Source organism: Tenrec ecaudatus, chromosome 4, assembly GCF_050624435.1.
Source record: "Tenrec ecaudatus isolate mTenEca1 chromosome 4, mTenEca1.hap1, whole genome shotgun sequence".
In the NCBI taxonomy this organism is placed as follows: domain Eukaryota; kingdom Metazoa; phylum Chordata; class Mammalia; order Afrosoricida; family Tenrecidae; genus Tenrec; species Tenrec ecaudatus.
The window spans coordinates 64378779-64390326 of record NC_134533.1 but is presented as its reverse complement, the minus strand read 5'-3'; the positions used below and the strand labels follow the sequence as shown (position 1 = coordinate 64390326).

The window sequence follows — 11548 nt, the reverse complement described above, 5'->3', positions numbered from 1 at the left end:
TCAGGGTCTACTTATTGTCCTTCATGAGTGCTTGCTTTCCATTCGAGTCTGATGGGGTGCCATGCCCTGACCCCATATCTATCCCTGGGGACTTCATTGCTCTGCTCCCCTTGTTGCTCTGCTGCATGCCCCCAGAGGCTGGCTTTGGTGTAGTGAGCTCAGGCCGGGCACAATTCCCACTGTGTGTCTCTCGTGTTGTCCCCAATGGTGCTATGGGTCAATTAGGAATGCTGTGTCCCTTTGTGAGGCTGGCTCTGTGGTCATCCCTGTGCATTGCTATTCTGAGCAGAAACACTGTCCTCAGGGTTTGGTGAGCCAGGATGTGCTTCACTGTTTTGTTTTTTCCCTCCCTCCCCCTATTCCCCCCGCCCCCCGTTGGCTCTTGTGTGCTCTGATCCGACAAGTCCCTCTTCTTGAATTGTAGCTTCAGTGCTGTCCTCTGAAGTGAATTCTTCTTGGGGGGAGGGTGGTGCTGTCCAGTTAGTTGGTAATTGGGTCAGGCCCTCAGGCCTTTCTATCAGTTCCCTGCTTCGTGTCATTGTGTTGTGTTCTTGTGTTGGTGCTCCAGGTTGCAGTCTTGTCTCTCTTTCCCTGTGTAAAGACAATCAACACCCTCCCCCTGTGTGGGTTAGGGCCTTCCACCTCCCCCCCCCCCCCCAGCTACCCATACCTTTTGTTCCCTCCTACCATTTAAGAGACTACCATATGTATCCTTGGGTATAGTCTGGCCCCTGCTATATTACCTGGACCTCACCCCAGGGATGTATGTATACAGTATCTTATTCCCTATGCCCCTTTTGAATTTTTTGAGCTTACCTCAGTGGACTCATGTAGTGCTTGTCCTTTTGTACTTGGCTTACTTTACTTAGCACAATTTCCTCCAGTTCATCTCATGCAACAATAAGCTTCATGCGTTCATCAATGCTTTTTAGTGATGTGTAATACTCCGTTGTATGTATGTACCAGATTTTTTTTAATCCATTCGCCTGTTGATGGAAATTTGGGCCGTTTCCAACTCCTTGGAATTGTGAACTGTGCCCTGAAGAACATTGGGGCACAGTTGTATGGCCGTGGTTTGTGTTATGTTTCTTCTGGGTTTATGTCCAATAGGGGGATCATATGGAAGCTCAATTTCCAACTTTTATATATCACCAAATCTATTTCCATAATGGCTGTATATGCCTACAGATCCACCAGCAGTGAACAATTGTTCCTATCTCTCTGCATCCCCTCCAACACTTGTTACTTTCTGATTACTTGAATTGGGCTATCCTTGAGAGTGTTAAGTGGTATCTCATAGTTGTTTTAATTTCTCTTATGGAGAGAGATCTGAAACATTTTCTCATATATTTATTGGCCATTTGGATTTCTGCCCTTGAGAAACTCCTACTGAGATCCTTTGCCCACCTCCTGAGTGGGTAATTGGTTTTTTGTTTTCTTGTTAGTTAGTAATTTCAGATTTTAGTAATAAGGCCTTTGTCTGATGTGTCATTGTTAAAGATGTTTTCTCATTCTGGGCTCTCTCTTATTACTCTTGGCAAATCTTTCGATGTACATAAGTGTTTTCTCTTTAGTATATCCCACTGGTAAATTTGTGCCTCCTCTGTGTTTGTGTCCTTCACGATTTCCAATAGCCTATGTAATCCCTGTGCCAAGGTTCTCAGGTTTGTCCCAATTCCCTCATTAATGGACCTAATAGTTTGGGGTTTTACCTCATGTGGTCCACCTTGAGTATTTTCTTGTTTATGAAGTGAGGTAAGGGTCTTGCTTCACTTTACCTGCAGCTACATATGAATTGAAGAGGGCATCCACTTCCCATCTGATATTTTTGAGGCCCTTATCAAAGCTCAGTTGCCTGTACGCTGATGTTTTTATTTCTGGATCTTCAGCTCTTTTCCATTGCTCTGAATATCTGTCATGATAACAATACCACGCTGTTTTGACCACTGTGGCTGTATAATATGTGCTAAAGTTGGGTAAAGCAAGCCCTCCAACTTTGTCCTTCTTCTTGAGAAGTTCTCTGCTAATTCTCAGCTTCTTCCCCCTCCATATTAAAGTGGTCGTATGTTTTTCCAGTTTTTTGAAGAAAGATTCTGCGGTTTGGACCAGGATAGCTTGAGCTTATATAATACCTTGGGTAGAACTGACATCTTTACAATATTGAATCTACCAATCCATAAGCATGGGATGTCCATCCATTTGTTGAGGTATCCTTTGATTTCTTTAAATAAGGTTTTGTGGTTTTCCCTGTACAGATCTTTTGGTTTTTGAGTCAGGTATATCTCTAGATATTTCCATTTGTGGTTGGCAATTGTGAAGGGTCCCCTCCTTTTTTGATCCCTGCTGCTGTGTCCTTGTCTGATGTGTACAGCAGTGCGATGCACTTCTGTTTGTTGATCTTGTAACCTGCTACTCTGCCATATTTCTCTATTGATTCCAGTACTCCTCTCATGGTACTTTTAGGATTTTCCATATATGAAATCATATCATCTGCGAATAACAATAGTTTCACTTCTTCCTTCCCTTTGATGTCCTTTCTTTGCCTTATATTGTTAGGTAGGATTTACAGTGCAATGTTAAATAGGAGGGGGGACAAGGGACATCCTTGTCTAGTCCCCTTTTTCAGAAGAATTGATCTTGTCTTTTCTCCATTGATTACCACATTGGTTGTTGATTTTTCATATATAGCTTGCATTATATTAAGGAATTTTCCTTCCATTCCTATCTTCTTGAGTGTTTTAAACATGAATTGGTGTTGGATGTTGTCAAGTTCTTTTTCTGCATCTATCAATATTATCATGTGGTTCTTACACTTTTTCATTTCAATGTGACAAATAATACTAATGGTGTTTCGTATGTTGAACCATCCCTGAATCCCTGATATGAATCTCACTTGGTCATGGTGAATTATTTGTTTTATATACTTTTTTATTCTGTTAGATAGTATTTTGTTAAGGATTTTTGCATTGATATTCATTAGGGAAATAGGTCTGTAGTTCTCAATTCTTGTGGGATCCTTTCCCAGTTTAGGTATCAGAGTTATACTAGCTTCATAGAAAGAATTTGGGAGTGTGCCATCTTGTTCTATGTTTTGGAAGTTTGTGTAGGATTGGTGTCAATTCTTCCCTGAATGCTTGATAGAGTTCTCCTGTAAACCCATATGGTCCAGGTGATTTTTGGTTGGTAATCCTTTAATAACCTAATCTATTTTTTCTATTGATATGGGTCTGCTGAGGTTCTTGACAATCATTAGGGATAATCTAGGGAGGGATTGTTTTTCCAAGAATTTGTCCATGTATTACAAGTTTTTTAATTCACTGGAGTACAGTCCTTCATAGTACTGTGTAATTATCCTTTTGATTTCACTATGGTCCATTGTAATGTCCCTCTTTCATACCTCATCCTTGCTGTTGAAATGTAATGTGTTCCTTCCTTTCGTTGGTAAAATTCACAAGAGGTTTCTCAATTCGATTTATCCGATTGAAGACCCAACTTTTAGCAACATTGATTTTCTTATGTTCTCTCTCCTGAATCTCTTTTTTATTATTTCTTTTATTTGCTATCAGTTGGATAGTCTTGCTGACTCTGCTCTAGTTGCTGTAATTCTGTGCCAGTGTATCAGTCATAAGCCTCTCCTCCTTCTTTATGTGTGTATGTAATGTTATGAGACTTCCTCTGATAGCTGTCTTTGCTATGTCCCATAAATTTTGGTATGTCATGTTTTCACTTTCATTGGTTTCTAAAAATTTCCTAATTTCATTTCTGATCTGAGCCAATATGCACTCCATTTCCAATAGAGTTATTCATTTTCGAATTGTTTGCCCTAGATTTCTTTATCTTCCTTTTGTTGATTTCCAATCTTATGACATAGTGGTCAGGGAGAGAAGTCTATATGATATCCACGTGCTTGAATTTACATAGGTTCGACTTATGCCCTAGTATGTAGTCTATTTTTGTATATGAGCCATGAGGGCTTGAAAAGAATGTGAATTGTTTTGTATTGGGGTGGAGTGCTTTGTAGATATCTATCAGGTCAAATTGTCTAATTGTAGTGTTTAGTTCTTTAGCCTCCTTGTTGAGTTACATTTCAAGAGATCTATCTTTCTCGGAGAGTAGTGTATTGAAGTCACCTACTATAATTATTGAAGCTGTGATTTCTTTTTCATCCTTTGTAGTGTTTGATAGACACATTCCGCTGGACGCTTGTTTGTCAAGTAAATGTTTGAATGCTTAGTCGTTCTCTATGCACTATTCCCCTGAGAATTATATAGTGCCTATCCATATCTCTTTTTATGGTTTTCACTTTGAGGTAGATATTATCTGAGATTAGGATAGCAACCCCTCTTGTTTTGAATTGCTGTTTGTTTTTTAATGTTTTTCTCCAGCCTTTGACTCTCAGCCTATTTTTGTCTGTAATGTTGAGACGTGTCTCCTGTAAGCAGCACAGCAAGGGGTTGTGTTTTCCAAGTCAGTCTGTTAGTCTCTGTCTCTCAAGTTCTGAGTTCAATCCATTGATATTCAGGGTTGTTACATCTATCTATAAACCTGGTGATGTCATTTTTTCTCTCTTGTGTTGGGTGTTTTCCTACCTCCATTTCTTTTCTGTGGGTTGTGCATATGTGTGTTTGTGGTTCATTCTTACCTTCTTTCCATTGATGAGAGTCAGTGTTATCTTGGGAGCTGTTTTCCCATTGGTGGTCTCTGGATGGAGTTTTTCTGTGTGGCGGACTCTAATAGGTGCTTGGTGAGTGTTGTTCTTCTGCCCACAGGGTCAGTGAGGATCTTTTGTAATGCTGGCTCCTTTTAGCATATTCTTTGAGACTTTCCTTGTCCAGGACGACTCTCACTTCTCCATCAATTTTGATGAATAATTTGACTGGATCGAGTATACTTGAGTTTGCATTATTTTCCTGAAATTTTTGAAATATGCTGCTCCACTGGCTCCTCTTCTTCATACTGTATTGCTGATAGGTCTGAGCATATTCTTATCTGCTTGCCTTTTTATGTGGTTGTCAGTTTTTCCCTAGCTGCTCTCACGATTTTCTCCTTTTCCTCATAGTTGGATAGTTTAACAACTATATGTCTTGGTGACTTCTTCTTTGGATTCAATCTAGTTGGTGTTCTTTTGGCCTCCTGGATAGTAGCCTAGTTTTCATTCATTAAGCTAGGTTTTCCTCCAAGCATCTCATCACTATTTTAGATGTTGGTTTCCTTGATGTGCATTCCTCCAGCAGGCCAATTATTCTGGTGTTGTTCCTTATCATAGCGTCAGACATAGCTCTGGGGTTTTCTTCAGCATCTCTGATGGACTTGTTAGACTTTTTCTCATGTTTATTAATTTCTGCTTGCAAGTCCTCTAGGTCACTGGTGCTGTTCTCTGCCTCTTCCATTCTCTGGGTGAAGTCCATGAGTTTGCTATTATTTTTTGTTATCTCACCCCTTAACTCCTGTATTTCCCTTTGGTGCATGGCCTTTACTTCCTCTATCATTTCATCCTTTTTCTGTATTGCTTCCCTCATGTTCTGTAAGGCTCCAAGCAGAATTCTGAATATTTCTTTCTGTGGGAGGTCAACCTCTGTCTTTTCTATTTTCTTATTGAAACCGTGGAAGCAGCTTGCTGTTTTTTGGTTGATTTATCGGAACTGGTGCCATTTTCCCGGGTGTCTCAGAGCCCTGGGCTCGCTCTATGGGAGGTTGGTGCTGATCTTTCAATCGGTCATATTTAGTCAACTAAATATTTTGTTCACTTTTCTTCTCTCCTGCCAACTAGACATGGTATCTTTTGTGTGAAGAAGTTCTTAAATGTTTGCAATCTTTAACTTCCCCATCCCAAGATGGCGCTGCCAAGAGAACTGAATTTCTGCCATGAGTCCTCGTCTTTGTTCTAACTGGTGGCTCTTCAATTTTTTCCAAGGGAAATTAGACTCTAGCTTTGAGCTCCAACAATATGCCTGTGACCCTACAACTGTCCCTAATTTTTCCTAATCTGCTTTTCCAATAGCTGCAGTTCAGTCACCTTATTCCTTGCATTTTGCTGATGTCCAGCAATGTATCCGCGATGAATAGTGTTTCTAGCCTGACTTTAGAGAACTGGACCAGCGACGGGATTTCCCACGATGTACTCATCTGATTGATTGCATACTCTAATACAACCTGCAGCATAAATGAAGGTGAACACTATTATGCCAGACAAGGCGTTGCAAATATGCAGAGAGCTCTGATGGATGCTAGGGTCCTCTACTCATAAAGAGCCCCTCTAACCAGGTTGCCTGAGTCTGACCTCTTCAACTTCCACTTGGATCCATGAAGATCAAGAGCTACCATCACTTACATTCGGATACTTCCACACAGTCTTGACTCTCTAATCCAGTGAAGAATTTCAGAAAGAAGTGGTACACTGGATTCTAACCTGGGCTGAAACAGTCTCACAATTCCCCTCCTTGCTTGAAAAGATAAGGAATCACTTTGAATCACAATCCAAAAACGTCTTCACATTAGTGATACAAAAGCTGAAGTCCTTTATTTGAAAAGCAAACTAGAAACAAACTAAAACAACAATATAAAAAGAATAACTTGGACTTTCTAGTAAAATACAGCCTGCTTAGGATTTTCTAGTCTGTTAGCATCTTGTTTCAGGTCAGATAGACAATATCCAATTTTCTATGAAGTAATTTCTTAACTTTTTGTGCATAATCACTATAGGACAGATCTATGGTTGAGAGCTCTCTGACAGCAAAGATCACAAGGGGGCCACATTTTTGGTGTTGCTGTGCCTACCAATCAGATAGCTTCAATAGCTACATATAAAGTTTTAGAAAATCAAGTTTAGCATATATAAATTTCCCCAAGAGACCTTTACTTTTAGGATTTGTTGCTGGATCATAGTCAACATTTGACTACTCTGTTAATACTGATGTATAAGCAAGAATAACCATTAATGGGCAAAGAAAATCAAACCTATCTAACTGAATTCATCTTGTTGGCCCTTTTTTCAAATCAGCAGACTCCGATCCTGTTATTTATGATATGTCTCATCATCTACCTACTGACTGCCTTTGGGAATCTGCTCATCATAGTCTTAATTCATGCCGATTCTCGACTTCACACTCCCATGTATTTCTTCCTTAAGAACCTGTCTTTTGCTGACCTCTGTTTCTCCAGAAGCATTGTTCCTCAGATGCTATTCCACTTTGTAGTAACAAGAAAGACCATTTCCTTTGCTGGATGCTCAATTCAGATGTTCTTTTTCTTAGTAGCTGCAGCTACAGAGAGTTCACTATTGGCTGTGATGTCCTATGATCGTTATGTAGCTGTCTGCAAGCCCCTGCACTACTCGACCATCATGACCCAGAGGGTTTGTATACAGTTGGCCTTAGTGTCCTGGGACAGTGGGTCATTTGTGTCTGTGGTAGATTCTACATTTACTTTGTGTCTCCCATACCATGGAAAGAATATAATTCACCATTATTTCTGTGAGCCTCCTGCACTCCTGAATCTGGCTTCTGCAGATACCTACAAAGCTGAGATGGCCCTCTTTTCAATGGGTGTGATTATTCTCCTGGTTCCTGTCTCTCTCATCCTTGTCTCCTACAGGAATATAATCTCCACTGTGATTCACATGCAGTCAGGGGAGGGGAAGCTAAAATCTTCTCACGTGTGGTTCCCATTTTGTTGTGGTTGTCTTTTTTTATGGATCAACAATATTCACTTACATGAGACCGAACTCCAAAAACATGAATGAAGGGGATAAAGTGATCTCAGTGTCCTATTCAGTCATAACATCTATGATGAACCCGTTCATTTACAGCCTGAGGAACAAGGATGTAAAGCAGGCATTCAGGAAAACATTTGGGAGATAGAGCCTCTCATATGCAGTGATTCTTTATATGTCTAACATTGAGGAGAATACATTCCAACTGACTCAACACCTTTAAAAGCCAGCGTTTAGGAAAATATTTGGAAGTTGGAGCCTCTCAGATACTCTGTGTGTGTGTGTATACACCCACAAGCACATTCATACACAAATGGACATCATGCTTGGTAACATAGAGAGCTGATGGAAAAAGGAAATCTCTTGATGATGTGGATTGACACAGTAGCACTAACTATGAGCTCAAACATAACTATTGTGGGGATGGCATAGGACCTGGTAGTGCTTCATTCTCTTGTGCATAGAGTCACTATGAGTCAGAACTTGATGCCACCTAACAGCAACAACCTCTCCCAGAAGCAGACTATTGTGTGAAAAATAGACAACTGGCCCAAGAACATAGTTCAAAACTCCAATGAAGTTGTTAAAACACTTGGTCTTAAGTAAACAAGTGGCTATATAGCTCAGAAGCAACAAAGCCCACATGTAAGAAGGACACTAACCTGTGTAATCACAGGTGCCAAAGGGATCTGTTATCAGGCATAAAAGAGCAAAAACAAATTTCATTGTGTGCTCACCTCCCTGATACAATAGCTGAAGACAAATGGGTGCATAAGAAAATGTGGTGAAGAAAGCTGATGGTGCCCAGCTATCTAGAGATAGCATGTGGGGTCTTAAGTGCTTGAAGGTAAACAAGTGGCTATATAACTCAGAAGCAACAAAGCCCACATGGAAGAAACACACCAGTCTGTGTGATCACGAGGTGTCAAAGGGATCAGTCATTAGGCATCAAAGAACAAAAATAATATCATTGTGAATGAGGGAGGCGGAGTGTGGAGTGGACACCCAAAGCCCATATGTAGGCAACTGAACATCCCCTTAGAGAAGGGTTGCGGGGAGGAGATGAGCCATTCAGGGTGCAGTGTAGCAAGGAAGAAACATACAATTTTCCTCTATTTCCTAAATGCTTCCTCACCATTCCACCGTCCACCACTATCATGATCCAAATTCTACCTTACAAATATGACTAAACCAGACTGGTACAGTGTACTGGAACTGGAAACAAAGGGAATCCAGGACAGATGATCCATTCAGGACCAGTGGTCCTAGTGGCGATACTGGGAAGGTCAAAGGAGGATGTTGAAAGGGGGAACCAGTTACAGGGACCTACATACAACCTCCCCCATAGGGGACGGACAGCAGAAAAGTGGGTGAAGGGAGACATTGGACAGTGTAAGATATGACAAAATGATAATTTATAAATTATCAAGAGTTCATAAGAGATGGGGGAGCAGGGAGGGAGGGGGGAAATTAAAAGATAATACAAGGGGCTTATGTGGAGAGCAAATGTTTTGAGAATGATAAGGGTAACAAATGTACAAATGTGCTTTACACAATTGATGCATGTATGGATTGTGATAAGAGTTTTATGAGCCTCCAATAAAATGATTTGGTCTTTTCTTCCTGCTGTTTGTTACTATTGCTTTGTATGGTAATGTTCTTTGTGTATTTTGTTTGTTAACTGTAACCTAATCCTTGCAATTAATGCTAAGTATTAACTGTCTTAGTTAAAAGATTACACTATCTTTCTTAGTAGCCATAGTAGTATAGTGGGCTATATATTTAGATGCTAACCACAAGATTTGTAGTTCAAATTCAGCAGCTGTTCCCTGGGAGAAATATGAGACTGTCTATTTTCATAAAGATTTATCATCTTGGAAGCCCCAAAGTGTATGGCCTTGGCACAAGAAACTCCATTTTGAATCAGGTGCTTCCATGTTAGTTCTTGAAACTTACCCCTCACTGACCTCCCCCTCCCTTCGGTAAACCACAAATATCCAAAAGTGCATGTTCTTACTAACAGGATGCTTGTTAAGCTAGTTTTCCCAACTCCCACCCAATTCCTGGAAAATTTAATGACTGCTTCCATTTTTTACAATCCTTTGTGTAGGCCTGCTTCTAAAACTTTGTTAATTGGGTCTCTGGTTTTGTTTCGTGCCCAAATAAACCTTACATATGGTGCCGAGAACCCGGGATAGGTGTGTGGCTCTCCCCCTCCTATGGGGGTCCCCTGAGGACCTCCCTATCTCCCCCAAATCTCCAGGACCTTTAGGCGTGGCACCGGAATAGGTGTGCGGCTCCCCCCTCCTTTGGGGGTCCCCTGAGAGACCCCCCTATCTCCTTGCTTTCTGCGCTTGGACGTGTTCAAAACCAACCTGCAGCTGCCCTGGTGAGTTCCTTTTTTTCTTTCCACTTCCCTCTACTTATCCAAGCTTGGTTTTGGTTCTTGAGCTCTGCCGGAGCCTTCCCATCCGAGACGCGGCTGTGCAGGGAATTCTCCTTCCATTGACCCCAGGGGTCTTGAGGGAGTGATTGTCCTTGAGACGGCTTGCCAATCCGTCCCTCCCTCCTTCACTGCCGTCCCAGCAGGACTCACTTGGGGACGCCTGAGTGCCTGTCTGGTCCCGCTCACCAAGAAGCCGAAATCTTGTCTTTGTGCGCTCTCTCTCTCTCTCGCTCTCTCTCCCCATCTCTTCTGTATTTATCCCCCCTCTCATAGTCTTTCGCCTCTTGCCTTGGCAGTTATTTTCTGGCATTCCTACCGGGATTGCTGGCTGTGGGTCTTGCTGCAGCCCCTCCCCTCCCCCCCCAACCTCAGACTAGACTCTCAGAGGGTTAGCCTAGAATTGTTTTACCTGGCTGTGTACTTCCTATTCACACTTCTGCAGTGTCTGTAAGCTGAATCTCTTTATCTTCTCCTCCCTCTTAATCTCACCATGGGCGCCCGGCACCCTCTCAGACTGGACTAACTCTCAGATGGTTAGCCTAGAACTGTTTTACCTGCCTGTGTGTTTCCTATTCACACCTCTACAGTGTCTGTAAGCTGAATCTCTTTATCTTACTCTCCCCATGGGCACCGGGCAGTCCAAAATTGATCCATTGACTCCACTGGGCTGTCTCTTAAAAAACTTCTCCAGCCTGGGGTATACTCAGACCTTGCGAAAGAAAAGACTTGTTTTTCTCTCCTAAGTTGCTTGGCCCCAGTACCAGCTTAACAACCAGTCACATGAGCCTCCGACTGGCACTTTCAATTTCAACGTTCCACAGAACCTGGACAATTTCTGCAGTAGGACTGGTAAGGATTCTGAAGTCCCCTATGTGCAGGCTTTTTGGGACTTGCGTTCCCACCCTAACCTCTGTAACCATTGTTCCACCCGCCAAATACTGTTAGCACAATCCCCTCAGCAGAAAGAACCTGTCATTCAAACCCCTGAGGAGCCAGCCAAGCTCCTCAGCGCGCCGCTCCCCCTGCCTTATCAGTCTCCCTGCCCACTGCGCTATCCAATCACTCGCCCAGTAGTTCTCCCCTGTCCTCACCGGTTGCCTCTCATACCCACTCCCACAACCCTCCCGCTGCCCTTTGTCCTTTAAGAGAGGTTGCAGGTGTAGAGGGACTCGTTCGAGTCCACATCCCTTTTTCCTTACAGGACCTGTCACAGATAAAGACCCGCCTGGGTTCTTTCTCAGCAGACCTCTCTAAGTTTATTTAAAAAAATTACTTACATTACCCAAACGTATGATTTAACCTGGCATAACATCCAAGTGATCCTTGCTTCTACTCTTACCACCGAAGAGCATGAGCAAGTCTCTGATGCAGGCTTCCAGCTAGCAAACAAA

General features: G+C 42.1%; 1 pseudogene; it reads left to right on the top strand.

The window, feature by feature from the left end:
* Nucleotides 1–6937: 6937 nt before the first annotated feature.
* Nucleotides 6938–7859, top strand: LOC142446739 (olfactory receptor 2D3-like; annotated as a pseudogene).
* The last annotated feature ends 3689 nt before the right edge of the window (nucleotides 7860–11548 follow it).